The sequence below is a fragment of the Phyllobates terribilis genome, unplaced genomic scaffold (assembly GCF_046119375.1).
Source record: "Phyllobates terribilis strain yellow unplaced genomic scaffold, ASM4611937v1 Scaffold_13__5_contigs__length_258822181, whole genome shotgun sequence".
Lineage (NCBI taxonomy): Eukaryota > Metazoa > Chordata > Amphibia > Anura > Dendrobatidae > Phyllobates > Phyllobates terribilis.
The window spans coordinates 251,648,608-251,666,225 of NW_027362773.1; positions in this window are offsets into that span (position 1 = coordinate 251,648,608).

Consider the following 17,618-nt stretch of genomic DNA (forward strand, 5'->3'; position numbering starts at 1 on the left):
TCAGCGTCTCTCTGTGACGACATCCAGATGAGCCGAGTTCATGTCCAATGAACTCGGCTCACCTCATGCACGTCACTGACAGCGTGGGAAAATTCTCACGCTGAAGCGGTGAGTGCAGGAGAATTCTCCCACGCTGTCAGTGACGTGCATAAGGTGAGCTCATGTCCAATGAACTCAGCTCACCTCCTGCACGTCACTGACAGCGTGGGAGAATTCTCCTGCACTCAGCGCTTCAGCGTGAGAATTCTCCCGCTGAAGCGCTGAGTGCAGGAGAATTTTCCCACGCTGTCAGTGACGTGCATAAGGTGAGCTCATGTCCAATGAACTCAGCTCACCTCCTGCACGTCACTGACAGCGTGGGAGAATTCTCCTGCACTCAGCGCTTCAGTGTGAGAATTCTCCCACGCTGAAGCGCTGAGTGCAGGAGAATTTTCCCACGCTGTCAGTGACGTGCATGAGGTGAGCCGAGTTCATTGGACATTAACTCGGCTCATCTGGATGCCCTCACAGAGAGACACTGAGGAGCGCAAGCATGCCTGCGCTTCTCAGTGTCTGCGGGATGACAGGCTGGATGGCAGCGTTCTGCTGCGGTCCAGCCTGTCATCTCGATGTAGCAGAGCTGAAGCTGTCATGGGAACCATGGAAAGGTAAGGATGATGTTGCTTTATTATTTTTCTTTTATTTCAGGAGATCGTTGGCTTCAGCTGGAATGGGCGTGATGGTAAGTATGGTTTAATTTAGAACAATAAAGAATTGTGTGTTTATTTCAATTAAAGGACTTTTTTCTGGGTGTTGTGTTTTTTTTAAATACTTTACTAGAAATTCATGGTGGTCATGTCTAATATTGGCGTGACCCCATGAATTTCGGGCTTAGGGCCAGCTGATAATGCCAAGCTGGCCCTAACCCCTTTATTACCCAGTGAGCCACCGCATCAGGGCCCTGGATGAGTTGGGTACAGCGCCAGAAGATGGCGCTTCTATGAACGCGCCATTTTCCGGGGTGGCTGCGGACTGCAATTTGCAGCGGGGGTGGCCCAGAAAGCTTGGGCCTCCCTGCGCTGCGGATTCCAGCCCCCAGCTGCCTAGTTGTACCTGGCTGGACACAAAAACAGGGCGAAGCCCCACGTCAATTTTCTTTAAATTATTTCATGAAATAATTAAGAAAAAAAGGGCTTCCCTATATTGTTGTGTCCGGCCAGGTACAAATAGGCAGCTGGTGGTTGGGGGCAGCCCGTTCCTGCCTGCTGTACCTGGCTGGACACAAATATAGGGCGAAGCCCCACGTCAATTTTTTTAAAATTATTTCATGAATTTCCTGAAATAATTTAAAAAAATTGAAGTGGGGCTTCGCACTATATTTGTGTCCAGCCAGGTACAGCAGGCAGGAACGGGCTGCCCCCATCCACCAGCTGCCTATTTGTACCTGGCCGGACACAACAATATAGGGAAGCCCTTTTTTTCTTAATTATTTCATGAATTTCATGAAATAATTAAAAAAAAAGTACGTGGGGCTTCGCCCTATTTTTGTCCAGCCAGGTACAACTAGGCAGCTGGGGGCTGGAATCTGCAGCGCAGGGAGGCCCAAGCTTTCTGGGCCCCCCCCCCCGCTACAAATTGCAGTCCGCAGCCACCCCGGAAAATGGCGCGTTCATAGAAGCGCCATCTTCTGGCGCTGTACCCAACTCATCCAGGGCCCTGGTGCGGTGGCTCACTGGGTAATAAAGGGGTTAGGGCCAGCTTGGTATTATCAGCTGGCCCCAAGCCCAAAATTCATGGGGTCACGCCAGTATTAGACATGACCGCCATGAATTTCTAGTAAAGTATTTAAAAAAAACACAACACCCAGAATAAAGTCCTTTAATTGAAATAAAGACACAATTCTTTATTGTTCTAAATTAAACCATACTTACCATCACACCCATTCCAGCTGAAGCCAACGATCTCCTGCAATAAAAGAAAAATAATAAACCAACCTCATCCTTACCTTTCCATGGTTCCCACGACAGCTTCAGCTCTGCTACATCGAGATGACTGGCTGGACCGCAGCAGAACGCTGCCATCCAGTCTGTCATCCCGCAGACACTGAGAAGCGCAGGCATGCTTGCGCTCCTCACTGTCTCGCTGTGACGGCATCCAGATGAGCCGAGGTCATGTCCAATGAACTCGGCTCACCTCATGCACGTCACTGACAGCGTGGGAAAATTCTCACGCTGAAGTGCTGAGTGCAGGAGAATTCTCCCACGCTGTCAGTGATGTGCATGAGGTGAGCTCATGTCCAATGAACTCAGGTCACCTCCTGCACGTCACTGACAGCGTGGGAAAATTCTCCTGCAATCAGCGCTTCAGCGTGAGAATTTTCCCACGCTGTCAGTGACGTGCATGAGGTGAGCCGAGTTCATTGGACATGAACTCGGCTCATCTGGATGTCGTCACAGAGAGACGCTGAGCAGCGCAAGCAAGCCTGCGCTTCTCAGTGTCTGCGGGATGACAGGCTGGATGGCAGCTTTCTGCTGCGGTCCAGCCTGTCATCTCGATGTAGCAGAGCTGAAGCTGTCGTGGGAACCATGGAAAGGTAAGGATGAGGTTGCTTTATTATTTTTCTTTTATTGCAGGAGATCGTTGGCTTCAGCTGGAATGGGCGTGATGGTAAGTATGGTTTAATTTAGAACAATAAAGGATTGTGTCTTTATTTCAATTAAAGGACTTTATTCTGGGTGTTTGTGTTTTTTTTAACTTTGACTATGGGGTTAGTAATGGGGGTGTCTTATAGACGCCTCTCCATTACTAACCTGGGCTTGATGTCAGCTGGCATTATAAGCTGACATCAACCCCAACCCTATTACCCCCTGCCACCGCACCAGGGCAGCGTGGAAGAGCGAGGCTAAGTGCCAGAATTGGCGCATCCTATGAATGCGCCATTTCTGGGGCGGCTGACGGCTGGTGTTTCTAGCCTGGGAGGGGGCCAATATTCATGGCTCCCTTCCTGGGCTATTAATATCAGCCCCCAGCTGTCTGCCTAGCCTTTGCTAGCTATTAAATTAGGGGGGACCCCACGTCATTTTTTTGGGGGGGTCCCCCATTTTAATAGCTAGTAAAGGCTATGTATTCAGCTGGGGGCTGATATTAGTAGCCTGGGAAGCTCCGTGGGTATTACCCCCTTCCCAGGCTTCAAACATCTGCCCCAGCCGTCTGCTTAACCTCCGCTAGAGCCTAAAATTAAGGGGAACCCCACGCCAATTTTTTTAATAATAAATCCTTTATTTTAATACTAAATGACAAGTACAGTAACCAACACTATCACTGTACTTCATATATATGTGACTGACATGTTTCTATCTATCTAATCTATGTGTGATGCTCTATCTTTCTGTTCTAAATTGTCGGGTACCGCTGCTGAATTGCCGGCCGGCTTTTTTAAAGAGACAGTGCATGAAAACACTATTATTTTTTTAAATAAATCCTTTACACTAAATGACAAGTACAGTAAGCAACACTCTCACTGTACTTATTATATATGTGACTGACATGTTTCTATCTATCTAATCTATGTGTGAAGCTCTATTCTTTCTGTTCTAAATTGTCGGGTACAGATGCTGAATTGCCGGCCGGCTTTTTTAAAGAGACGGTGCATGAAAACACTAATATTTTTTTTAATAAATCCTTTACACTAAATGACAAGTGCAGTAACCAACACTGTCACTGTGCTTCTTATATGTGTGACTGACATGTTTCTATCTATCTAATCTATGTGTGATGCTCTATTCCTTCTTGTCTAAATTGTCGGGTACCGGTGTATGCCGCTGCTGAATTTGCCGGCCGGCTTTTTTAAAGAGAGTGTCTTCTGAGCAGTTTGTCAGCTTTTGGACACCTTTGCAGGTGTTTTCTATGTGTTTTTGTTTGCCTGCCATTGGTTTTAACGGTGTTCGACGGTGTTCTAAGGTGTTCGACGAACAGTTCCACGAACAGTTCCTCGAACATCACGGTGTTCGACGAACCGAACCGAACCCGAACACTACGGGGGTGGCTCAACACTACTTATGACGCCGGAGATTGCGGTATGCATTCAGTTACTACGCATACTGCGATCTCCGGTGCTATACACTCCTCTTACCTGTAACGGCTGGATGTGTTCTTCTGTCAGGAGCCAGACTGCGCAGGCGCATCGCGCTTGCGCATCTATAGTGGCTTCGGACAGAAGGACTCATCCCTGGTTATATTATAGATGTCCCCCAATACTGTTAATATCCCCCATCCTGGTTTATATGGCCCCCCTTCCTATTATACGTGGCCCCCATCCCGGTATGCATGGCACCCCCTGATCTCCATCCTGGTATGCATGGCACCCCTCCATACCAGTATGCATGGCACCCCTCCATCCCGGTAAGCATGGAACCCCTCCATCCCGGTATGCACGGCACCCCTCCATCCTGGTATGCATGCACCCCTGATACCGATCCTGGTATGCATTGTAACGCGCCCCCTGGGCCGTGGGGTAATCGGCAGCCGGGCATCTGATTGCCGGGGGATATCACGGTGGCTGGCCTGGTCCGTGACCCAGGGCGGTCAGTAAAAAGGGGGAGCTTTATAGGGGATTTGGGAAAGTGTTCGTGACGCCACCTGTGGATTGTGGCTAGAGGGAGCCGTCACTGTGGTGCAGTCCTCTGGAGCTGGTTTTACGGCAGCAGGGATGGTGTGGCTCTCCACAGGTAGAGCTAGCTCCAGGGCAGCATGGGGTGTAATGGATGGTGGTGCAGTGGAGAGACGGCAGGACGGTCCCAGAGGAAAGACGGACACTCACATGGGGGTAAGCTTCAGCACCTTTAATGGTGATGCTGCAGGCACGGTCCAGGGTACTCCAGGCGAAGGGTGCACTTTTGGACTCTCCCCAGTGAGCGGGTATAGGGCCTCCTGATCTATTGCTTTATTCGTTAAGCTTCTAACCTGCCTGGAGCAAGGCCTAGCTTGGTTACTGTCTCTCTTTGCACCTGCTGACCTGGTGGTAGGGCCTTCTCTTTGGAGATCACTCTCCCTGGACGCTGGGACCTCCGTGACTCCTAGCCCTGGTACTGTAATCAGCGTTTGGTGAACCTGAGACCTGTAGTCCTCCAGGGGTTCCGGTGGTTCCTACTGGGTATAAAGGGTCCCTGTAGGCGTGGACCCGGTGTCCGGTATGTATATCGGGGTGAGCCTGGTATGCTCCTCTGCCCCCTTGCTACTTCTTCCTTCTCCTCTCACCTTCGGCCCACTCAAGGACCTCACTAGGCCTTCACATGTGCTGTAGGCCTTGGCTCGCCTAAGCACTGCAGCCAGCTTGCTGCCTCTTCGCTGCTCTCTCAGCGTCAGCATGCTCTCTGCTCAACTCTGAGCTCAGTCCCCCTCTGTCTCTAAGGAGGAACTAATCTCTGCTGCCTGGCTCCACCCTCCTTATATATATCCGTAACGGGCTCCCTCTGCTGGTCTGAGGTGGTAGGGTGGAGATGTGTGAATGTGCGAGGGCATCTTGTGGAGAAGTCCATCCATGCACCCTTCTGGGTTCTGTGACACCATTGCGCAGCAGGGCGCCACACATGGCACCCCTCATCCTTATATGCAAGGCCCTCATCATCCGTATGCATAGCACCACTCAACCCTAACCTGGTATGCATGGCCCCCCTCATTTCCAATCCTGGTATGGATGGCACTCCTCATCCTTATCCTGGTATGCATGGCACTCCTCATGCCTATCTTGGTATGCATGGTACCCTGTCATCCCCAATCCTGGTATGCATGGCCCCTCATCCCTATCCTTGTATTTATGGCACTCTCATCCCCAATCCTGGTATGCATGGCCCCTCATCCTTATCCTGGTATGTATGGCACGCTTCATCCCTAGCCTGGTATGTATGGACCCCCTCATCCCTATCCTGGTATGTATGGCACCCCTCATCCCTATCTTGCTATGTATGGTACCCCCTCATTCCTATCCTGGTATGCATGGCACCCCTCATCCCTATCCTGGTATGCATGGTACCCCTTCATCCCCAATCCTGGTATGCATGGTCCCTCATCCCTATACTGGTATGCATGGTGGTACCCCCTCCTCCCCAATCCTAGTATGCATGGCCTCTCATCCCTATCCCGGTATGTATGGCCCCCTTCATCTCTATCCTGGTATGCATGGAACCCCCTCATCCAAACTCCTGGTATGCATAGCCCCTCATCCCTATCCTGGTATGTATGGCCCCCCTCATCCCTATCCTGGTATGTATGGCCCCCCTCATCCTTTTCCTGGTATGTATGGCACCCCTCATCCCTATCCTGGTATGTATTTCACCACTCATCCCCCAATCCTGGTATGCATGGCCCCCTCATCCCCAATCCTGGTACACATGACACCCCTCATCCCCAATCCTGGCATGCATGACCCCCTCATCCCCAATCCTGGTATGTATGGCACCCCTCATCCCCATTCCTGGTATGCAGGGCCCCCTCATCCCTATCCTGGTATGCATGGCCCCCTCATCTGCCGGAATAGTCCTCCAGAGACCGAGGGAGGAGTGTGGTGCTGGATTATCCACATGCCCATACTGCGCTGTACAGCCCCATTTTTTGAAGACACATTGCAAATGTGTCTTCAGTAAAATGTCGCCAGATAGCGCGCTATGCGCATGTGCCAATTCCGATGCTGCAGTCCGCCCCCGGCCTCCGGCCAGAACAGAGGCGTTGCGGCAACACTCTTCCCGGTCAGGTAAGTGTGTCCTTATTACGCCGGAGATCGCGGTATGCGTTCAGTTACTACGCATACCGCGATCACCGGTGCTATACACTCCTCTTACCTGTAACAGCTGGATGTGTTCTTCTGTCAGGAGCCAGACTGTGCAGGCGCATCGTGCTTGCACAGTCTATAGAGGCTTCAGACAGAAGGACACATCTCCCGTTATATTATAGATATATAATGCAGGCGAACAGTATGCAATAGTGGAGACACAGGCGGAACAATAGTATATTTATTTTATTTAACAACTAATATTAATTGTAAAACATGTATTATATGGTAACAATTTCTTTACAATGTTTGACAGTAAAATAAGCAGTAAATCACACATCAGAAATTCAGAATAAATTGTCAGAATACACTAGAATTCAGGGGTTGGTAGTTTAAAATGATCTACTGGAGGGAAGGGGAACTAGATTGTCATTAACTATGGGGCAGTCTTTTAAAGCTTTGGCAATACTCTGTTCCAATCACAACTCACTCCCCGTTTCCCCTATAACTCTCTATCCACTTTTGCGATGCCGCTCTGGTGTCTGCTTGTCCCCGTCTGACTACTGTCTTTCCCTCTATTCGTGCCTGGTGCAATATGTCACTGTCAGAGGTAACGGCCTGTCTCACGTGAATCTCCGATCTGACACCTTCAGAGTTTCTGTGGCATCCTGTCACTGGTGGACATGTCTGAGAACCGTGACACCTCAGCCTGTTCCCGTTCTGTCGACCGATGTCACTCAGGTGAGGAACCTTGACTGACGTGGCTCGGGTCTTCGAGGCTTAACCATCGACGTCTGGGCTGGGTAGAAACACGGCACCTTTCCTCCTGACAGGAGCTCTGGACGCTGCTATTCCTCCTCCTGTCTCTCTCTTCGGTGCCAGAATCACCTCAGAACTTGCACACGTGCTATTTTTCTACCCAGCTCATTTCTCTGACAACGCTGTACCAAGAGTCCTGATCAAGCTCCTTCCTTCTGCAACGGCTCTGTGACACCCTGCGGCTGCAGGCTGTCACAGAACTTCTTGGTGTTGCACAGATGGGATTCTCCCCAGTGGCCTCAATACATGCAGACACCTCCACCCAAGTCCACTAAATGGAAACCTGTCAGGTATATATATACTGGGGGGTAGAGTTCAGGAAGTCAGTCAGTGGGAAGCAGTCAGTGTGACACGATGCTGCAGCACCAGACAAGCTGAAGTCTGTGTGGTTGAAAGCCAGGCTAGGCCCAAGCTGCGGGCTAGTCTGACCAGTGAGAGCCTAGAGTGGGCTAGAAGGCGAGAGGAGAAGAAAAGAGCCATGAGGGACAGAGGAACCACAGAGAATTCGTCCCCTGATGCAAGCCGGGCACCGGGCCCGAGCCTATTGGGATCTCTATGCCCAGTAGGGAATCTGGCATACTGAGGAGGAGTTCATATCCCTCAGTCCACCCGTGAATAGCGCACACTCAGAGGACTAGGTACAATGAAGGCCCCAGCATCCAGGGATCGTGGTAACCAGTGGGAAAGCCCTCGCCGCCAAGCACACGGGTGATAGAAACATCAAGGGAGCTAGATCCTGTTCCAGGCAGGTCAGAAGCTGCTGGGAGAGAGACAGGAAGATACAGAAAGGAGGCCTTACACCCGCTCACTGGGGAGCAAGACCAGAAGTGCACATCACCTACAAGTACCCCGGACGGTACCTGACTACCATCTGCAGTAAAGGCACTGAAACTAGCCCCGGTGTGTGTGTCTGTTCTTCCTCTGACCCGGCTGGGTCCCCTCTCCCCAGCATCCACCATCTACCCCTACACTGCCCTTGAGCTAGCTCTACCTATGGATAGCCACACCATCCCTGCTGCCGTAACACCAGCTCCAGAGGACTGCTCCGCAGCGGCGGCTCCCCTTTGGCCGCATTCCACAGGTGGAACTTTCCAAATCCCCTATAAACATCCCCTCTTTTACTGACCGCCCTGGGTCACGGACTGGGCCAGCTACCGTGATATCCCCCAGCAACCAGAGGCCCGGCTGCCGAGTACCCCACGGCCCAGGGGGCGCATCACCTCCATGCTGTTCTGTGTCCACAGTGTCTTCTCTCCTTACATATATATCTATATAGATATACAGACTGTGTAATAGGGTGCTTGACCAAATGTTTTGCATATTTTGTCATGGGTAGTTGAATTTTGCCAAATTTTTTTTATGTGTGTTTTTAGGTTAAACATGGCAAAGACAAAGCCACATTTATCAGCAGATGTCAGGAAGCTTATTATTAAGCCCATTATTAAGAAAAAGTCAGTATCTGATGTCCATAAAAGTGCTGTAAAGATTTCACACGAAATGAACGAAGAATATGGGGTGTGAGGCAGTGACTGGGATTGTATACGAGGGACGGTATATATCCCCCAGAATATGTACAGAGACCTATTAAACCCATTGGAGTGCACTGGAGTCACAGACACAGCTGCGTCTGCAATGCAGGAATGAAGGTGAGCATTGACCTGGTCAGGCTATCTGGCTAAGGCAGATTAAGTAAAACCCGCCAGGGCCTTCATTTCTTGGAGGAGGCTACAGGAAGGCAGTGGGGCGGCCTCCTCCCTCCAACCCGGGTTTTCCAGTGGCTCTTGCCACAGGTCCTTTAAAAAACCCGCATTAAGGATTAGTGTTGTTCAGTGTTGGGACCTGCTAGGAGCATAGCAGGAAAGCTCGGCGGGCCTGCGTGTAGCTGAACCCACGCCTGGGAAGGCTCTGCACCCGTCAGGCTCTGAGCGGCCCACGGTAACTGCTGTTTATGGACTTATTTTAACCCAGCTGCGAACCGGAGGACTTTCTGTTTTACCCGTGAGTTGCTGAATAAAAGTTGCTTATGTTGGACTTACTGCACGGTGTGAACACTGCCGCCTTACAGTTTGGTGGAGAATGCGGGCATTGTGATTGAGGCATACCCCACCGGCAGCTGCATGACCACAATCCGGCCGGCCACCTTTCAGCCCAACCCCGTGGACAAAATGGAGATGCTGTTAAGGCAATTGGTCCTCACGCAGCGGCAGCAGCAGTTCAAGCAGCAGCAGGAGCAGCTCAAGCAGCAGCAGCAGCACACCAATGAGCTGATCATGCAGCAGCTCACAGCCCACGTCGAGAGGCCCGGGACAAGGTTCGCTCAGCATTGAGGAAGATGGGACCGGAAGACGACATGGAAGCCTTGCTGTCCATCTATGAACGCATGGCAGAGAGGGAAAACCTACCAGCCAGCCAGTGGGCAGAAGTGGTGCCTCCGTTTTTGGTCGGTGATGCCCGGAAGGCCTACTTTGACCTCAGTTGTGAGGACACCCATGACTACCAGAGGCTCAAAGGTGAGATCCTTGCCCGACTGCGGGTCAATACATACGTGAGGGCTTAGCGCGTATTTTCATGGGCCTTTGTGGAGACCCGACCAACCCAGTCTCAGCCTTATGACCTGCAGCTGGTAAGAAGGTGGCTCCTGCCTGAGTCTTTGACTCCAGCCCAGATGGTGGAGAGAGTGGTGGTCGACCGGCTGGTGAGGACTCTGCTGGCCGCTATCCAACGATGGATGGGGCAAGGGGACCCCAACACCATCGACCAGGTGGTCAGCCTGATCGAGCGGTACTCGGCCACTCAGGACTTTATACGGGACTCTGCCCCCTCGCGGCTGTCACGCCAGACCCTGTCCGACCAGGAACCGCGTAAGGGGTCGCGTCCCTCTGCTGAGGACAGTCAGCACCATACCCGTGCTGAAGGGAAACCCCGAAGTGAGAGTGTCAGGAGACCGGTTCCCTTCCAAAAGGTCACAAGATCTAACAGTACCTCAGCCATTAGGCGCTGGCGGTGTGAGGGGCCGGGACACGTGGTTGCTAACTGCCCCCTGACTACAGAGCCCATGGACTGCGGGTATAACCGCACTGTACACCCAGACTGTCTGCTCTGCAAGTGCCGACCCCCCGGACAGTGAACCCCAACTGTGCCAGGTACTGGTTAATGGGTACGCAACGTAGGCTCTCTTAGACTTGGGGAGCCTAGTGACTTCGGTACATGAGTCGCTGGTGGTAGGAGACAACCCCAATGGATTGACCGTTGGGGTTGTGTGTATCCATGGGGACCTCCGAGAATACCCAACCGCAGAGGTAGGGTTGTCCACGCCATGTGGGGACACGAAACATGTGGTGGGGGTGGTAAAAACTCTTCCCTATGGGACTGTGTTGGGAAGAGACTTGCCCCTGTTCTGGACTCTGTGGAAAAACAAAAACCACTCTTCCCCGGTAAAATTTATTACGGGCACTGTACCCAAAGAACCCAAGTCAGGGGTACCTGCCGTAGAGGTGTCCAACCTAGGGACAGAGTGTGACCCCGATAGGTTTCCCCTAGAGGTGATGGCAGGAGAGGTTGAGGAGACCCCATTGATCCCCGAACTGGAAGTGTCCCGGGGCACTTTTAGGACAGCTCAGCTACAGGATCCCACCCTGCCTCGGGTGCGGAAAAGGTTGTTAGAGGTAAATGGTGCAGCTCAACAGCCCGGTGCATATACTGTGATTCCACGCATAAACATGTTAATTAAAACATTAATTAAAAATAGCCATTGGAACATAAATATAGTGGAATCAATTCATCAAGAAGGTGTAGTAACCCGGGTTACTACACCTTCTTGATGAATTGATTCCACTATATTTATTTTCCAATGGTTATTTTTAATCAACATGTTTATTTATGCATTATGCTGCTACTGATTATTATGTGTCTTGAAGTAACCAGTGTTGATTAGCTACTATAGTACACCCCATCCGCTATTATTTCCACCTGTGCGGGTTCGTTCCTTTGTTTCCCTGTTTTTATTTGTAATTTCAATAAAGTGTTCTGAATTGCTCCATTACGTTGTTGTGTATCTACTTGTAGGTCTATTAGTATTTGATGGTGACACAACATTTATATGATTAATCTCTGTTCAACAATCATTAATCTGTTGTACATGCACGCCAAGCCTCCGTCCATGATGCAGGTGAAGATGCCTCCCACCTTGCACCTGTTGTTGCACACTTGCAACCATCACCATCAGCAACCACGTCCACATCCTTGTCCCAGCGCAGCGTTCAGTTGTCCCTACCCCAGTCCTTGGAGCGCAAGCGCAAATACGCAGCCACCCACCCACAGACCACAATACTAAACTGCCACATTTTTCAACTGCTTGCACTAGAAATGTTGACTTTTAGGCTCGTGGAGACGGAAACTTTCCGAAAACTCATGCCGGCGGGTGTCCCTTGGTAGTCGGTTCCCAGCCGCCACTATTTATCCCTGTGCACCGTCCCCGCCTTACTCAAGCATGTGTCCCTAGAACATTACCTGTGCCCCCACCAACGCAGTTACTGGGAAGGTTTACCTAACCACAGACACGTGGACAAGTGCTTGTCGCCAGGGAGGGTACATTTCACTGATGGCACACTGGGTTAATATTGTGGAAGCCAGGACCCAGTCGGACCCTGGGATGGAACACTTCCTCCTGACGCAGAGGATTGTGAATCCTGGGTCAATCAGGTTCCCCCACATTCTACAGCTCCTGCACTTTGTCCTCCTCCTCTTACTCTTCAGCCTCCATCTCCGAAATGACCACATCAGTAGAAATCTGGAAGCACTGCAGCACTGCTGCAGAGTTGTTGAAAGCTGTAGCAGATCAGGCAGATCTGTGTCTCTCACTGCTGAACCTACAGCCATGCATGGTCATGTGTGACAATGGCCGGAACCTGGTGGCGTCTCTGAAGCTTGGCGACCGCGCACACGTACCATGCCTGTCCCATGTGCTCAACTTAGTGGTTCAGTGGTTTCTCAATACCTACCAAATCTGCCAGAGCTGCCAGTTAAAGTATGCTGCATGCGTGCCCATTTCAGAAAGTCAGCTACAACTTCCGCCGCCCTGAAAGTGCTTTAGCAGGGTTTGCAGCTTCCAGCTCACCAACTGGTGTGCAATGTCACCATGCATTGGAACTCAACGTTGCAAATGTTGGGAAGGATTTGTGAGCAGCAGAGTACAGTTGTTGAGTACCAGCTTCAACACACCCATCGGTATTCCGGTCAGCCACCGCATAAAAGAGCTGATGAGTAGGCATGGATTGCTGACATCTGTGCCATCCTCCAAAACTTTGAGGACTCGACCAAGATGGTGAGCGGCAATGACGCCATAATTAGTGTCACCATCCCGCTTCTCTGTATACAGAAACTCTCGCTGCTCACAATTAAAGAGGAGGCATTTCAGGCGGAGAACAATGAGATGGAGCAAGGAACTATATACGGTGATGCAACACAGCTCAGCCTCATCTCAATGTGGATTGGGTGATAATGAGGAGGAAGATGAGGAGGAGGAGGAACAGAAGCTGGTTTCCTGCGCTACAGATGGTACTACCCATGCCACCTTCATACCGTCTGTTCAGTGTGGATGGCCTGAAAAGGACGAGGAGGAGAACATGGACAGTTGTCTTTTGGTGGGGACAGGGAAGTCTTGGCTGTTGACAGTCTGGCACACATGACTGAGTTTATGTTCAACGGCCTTTCTCGTGGCCCTCGCGTTTTACGCATTTTGGGCAACAGTAATTACTGGTTGGTCACACCTCTAGACCCGCACTGGGTACTCTGACAAGGAGGAAAAAGTTTTGGAAGATGCTGAAGGAGTACCTTGCTTACCGTGCCAGCGTCCTCCGTGATTCCTCTGTGCCTTACAACTATTGGGTATCCAACATGGACATATGGCATGAACTGTATCTCTAAGCCTTGGAGGTCCTGGCTAGTGTTGAGCCACCCCTGTAGTGTTCGAGTTCGGTTTGGTTCGTCGAACACCCATATGTTCGCCAAACTGTTTGTCGAACTGTTCGTCGTACACCATCGAACACCGTTGAAACCAATGGCAGGCAAACAAAAACACATAGAAACACATAGAAAACACCTTCAAAGGTGTCCAAAAGCTGACAAACTGCTCAGAAGACACAACTAACACATGGAAAAGTGACAAGTACATATAGTCATGCGAAAAGAAAAGAGGTGGAGGAGTAAAAGGAGGGGGAGTCACAGATATAGGCATGTCATGCCCTTCTAAAACCAAAAAAGTGCGAAGCCGACGCAGCCAGTCCGTTCCTGCCCGTGCGACCTCCGTGTCGCCAGGCTTGTGCCAGAGCCGCGGTGGACCCTGACAGCCAGCCCCCCTCTCCCAATACTGGTGCCTGTCCACCGGTGGGTCGAGCGAGCCCCCCTGCGGTGGAGGCAGGTCTAATCTTTTTAATTTAAATTGTCTCTCTAATTTGAATGAGTACACTTTAAATCCTTTTACAAGGATCTATTGGAGGGCAAGTCTCATGCCAGCAGCTGCGTAATTCCAGCTCCAGTAGCGTCCACTAAAGCTGCTGCAGTTAAAAAGCTTTTATAAGGATCGAGCTTGGCGGTCCACCTCAAGGCGTCCTACTGCCAGTCCCAGCCCCTGTGCCTTGGGGTGCCTCCCCGATGCTCTTCACTGAGTGTCCCGGGGGCCCGAACCATTTCCTTTGAAAAAATTAAGTGTCCAAACTACAGGTGGTGTAGCTTGTTTAACAGCTGGGATAATCCGCTGACTAGCAGACACTGCTACTAGGCACAAAGTATTTCCTGGGCTAGATGCAGTTAAAAATTTGTAATTAGATACTCTCGTTGGATGCTGAGAAAGCATTCCATAGAGTCTCCTGGCACGCCATATATTATTCTCTTAAAAAGCTTGGGGTAGGGGTCTAGGGGACCATTTTATAGGCAAAATCACGGCCCTGTATCGCAATACGTCACCTAGGCTGAAGATAAATGGAACATTTTCATAACCTTTCATAATCACCAATGGGACAAGGCAGGAATGTCCTCTGTCCCCTCTCTTATACATGCTAGTGATGGAGCACCTGCTCTCATCAATTAGCCATAACCCCAATATTGGGTGGATTGAGGTGGGAGGCACCGAGTACAAGTGCTCTGCATTTGCTGATGATGTCCTAGTATATATCACTCAATTACATATATCCATCCCTGCTGTTATGGCTGAAATAGATCACTTTGTTACATGGTCAAATTTTAAAATCAATGCAGCAAAGTCTGAGGCCCTCGATGTCTCCCTCCCCAAATCCATACAGAATTCCATCCAGTCCAACTTTCCCTTTGCCTGGCCCTCACAGGGTATCAAATACTTTGGAATTCGTATTCATAGAGACCGCTCCTGTCTATGTTATCTTAATTTTGGTCCCTTTATTGAACAACTCCATACAGACCATGGTTGGCAAGTTAGAAATGTAAGATTCACTATGTGAACCACTGGTGTTTTGTGGAAAAGAACATGTACACTGTGTTCCAAATTATTATGCAAAAAGTGTTTAGGAGTGATAAGGGAAGAATTTGTTTGTTTGTCAGTTAAAGTCATTGATGGTGATGTGTGTCAGGGCTCTTTATATCACTGTAAGCAATTGCAGACACCTGTGCTAATTAGTTTGGCAGGTGTGTCCAATGAAAGGCAAGACTACTTAAGAAGGCTGTCCCACATTATTAAACAGCCTACATTTTCTGCCAAAATGGGAAAGAAAAAGGATGTGTCGGCTGCTGAGAAGCAACAAATTGTGGAGTGTTTAGGTCAAGGCATGACTACAATCAACATTGCCAAGACACTTCATCCTGATCATCGCACAATCAAGAAGTATGTAGCTGATTCACAGTACACACGAGTGCGTGCTGATAAGGGAAAATTGAGGACTCTTTCCTACAGGCAATTACGTAAGGTTAATAGAGCAGCGGCAAAAAAGCCTTATCATAGCAGCAGACAAGTTTTTGAAGCTGCTGGTGCCTCCAACGTCCCCCAAACAACAAGATGCAGGGTCCTTCAGAGGTTTGCAGCTGTGCGCAAGCCATCCTGTCGACCTCCTCTATCCACTGTACACAAGCAGAAATGGCTCCAGTGGGCCAAACAATACATGAAGACTGACTTCAAAACTGTTTTGCTCACCGATGAGTGCCATGCAACGCTCGATGGTCCAGATGGATGGAGTGGAGGATGGCTGGTTGATGGACACCCCATGCAAACACGGCTACGGCGCCAACAAGCAGGAGGTGGAGTAATGTTTTGGGCTGGAATCATGGGGAGAGAGATTGTCGGCCCCTTTAGGATCCCTGAAGGGGTAAAGATGAACTCCATAATGAATGTGGAGTTTCTCAAACAGCACTTCCTGCCATGGTTCTAGAAGAAGAACCCTGTATTCCGCAGCAAGATCATTTTCATGCATGATAATGCAACATCTCATGCTGCACATAACACATCTGCATCTCTGGCTGATATGGGCATAAAAGGGGACAAACTTATGGTGTGACCCCCATGCTCCCCTGACCTCAACCCCATTGAGAACCTCTGGGGCATCATCAAAAGGAGTGTCTATGATGGCGGGAGGCAGTTCATATCTAAGCAACAGCTCTGGGAGGGTATTCTGTGCTCATGCAAAACAATTGAAGCAGAAACCATCCAAAACCTGACAAATTCAATGGACGAGCGAGTTCAGAAGCTCCTTTCGAACAAGGGGTCCTATGTGCAAATGTAACATCACCTAGAATAAAGTTTTGAGTTGAAAACTGTTTGATTTCAGTTTCTAATGACCTGCTAATGCTTATAATTTCAAAAATGACCATTTTTTTGTTCTTTATTAAAATGAAAAGGTTGATCGAAGAGTGTGGGGGATCTAAGAGTGTGGCAACCCAGTAGTCAGGATTATTTCTAATTCTCACAATACGAGGGTCATGTTGCAGGTAGTGCAGCAAGAAGGCACTCATGTGTCTTGCGCATCCAGGAGCAACAAGTCCCTGTTGTGTTGGTGGCGAGGTAACAATCATGCTTCCTTCCTCTGCCCACTCCCCCCAACCTCGCACAACAGAAATGTGATCAAGGTCTCCCTCATCTGATGAGTCTTCCATCAGTTCGTCCTCCACTTCTTCCTGGGCTCCTGCACCTTCCTCACTAGTTTGGCTGCTACCATGCGCCCTGGTAAAACCATCTGCCCCACCCTCACATTCCTGCCGCCTTGGTGCTGCCGACCGTCTGGACCTTGCAGATGTTAGCCCTTCTGCATACAACTCCTCCTCCTCTACTTCCCCCACCTCCTCTTGTGCCACAACCTGACTCTGAATTCTGTTTAACATATGCTCCAGCATGTAAATCACCGGAATAGTCATGCTGTTAATGGCATCATCAGCACTAAACATCTTCGTCGCCATTTCAAAACTGTGCAGAAGGGTGCATAGGTCCCTGATCTGAGACCACTCCTCCAGCGTGATTGGCCCCACCTCTGGATCCCGTTGGCCCAGGCTATACGTCAGAACGTATTGCACCAAGGCTTGTCAGTGCTGCCACAGTCGCTGCAACATGTGCAGAATTGAATTCCACCGTGTAGGCACATCGCATTTTAGCCGCTGAAGTGGCAGGCCCAACGACTTCTGTAGAGATGTAAGTCGCTGAGCTTCGGGATGCGAACGGCGGAAGTGAGCACACAGCGACCGTGCCCTCTGCAGAAGGCTATCTAGTCTGGGATAGTGGGCTAAAAATTGCTGGACAACCAGGTTCAACACGTGAGCCATACAAGGCACGTGTGTGACATTGCCCCGGCGAAGGGCCGCACTCGGGTTTGCAGCATTGTCGCACACGGCCTTCCCTGGTTTTAGGTCCAGTGGAGACAACCATTCATGAAACTGGTTCTCCAGAGCTGACCACAACTCCTCAGCTGTGTGACTCACATTTCCCAGACATTTCAAAGTAAAAACCGCCTGATGACATTGAGCCCTGCTGCCAGCATAGTAAGGAGGTGTGCAGGATCCCTTTTGCGCAGTTAGAAAGCTTGTGGCATGACCAGATAGGCTT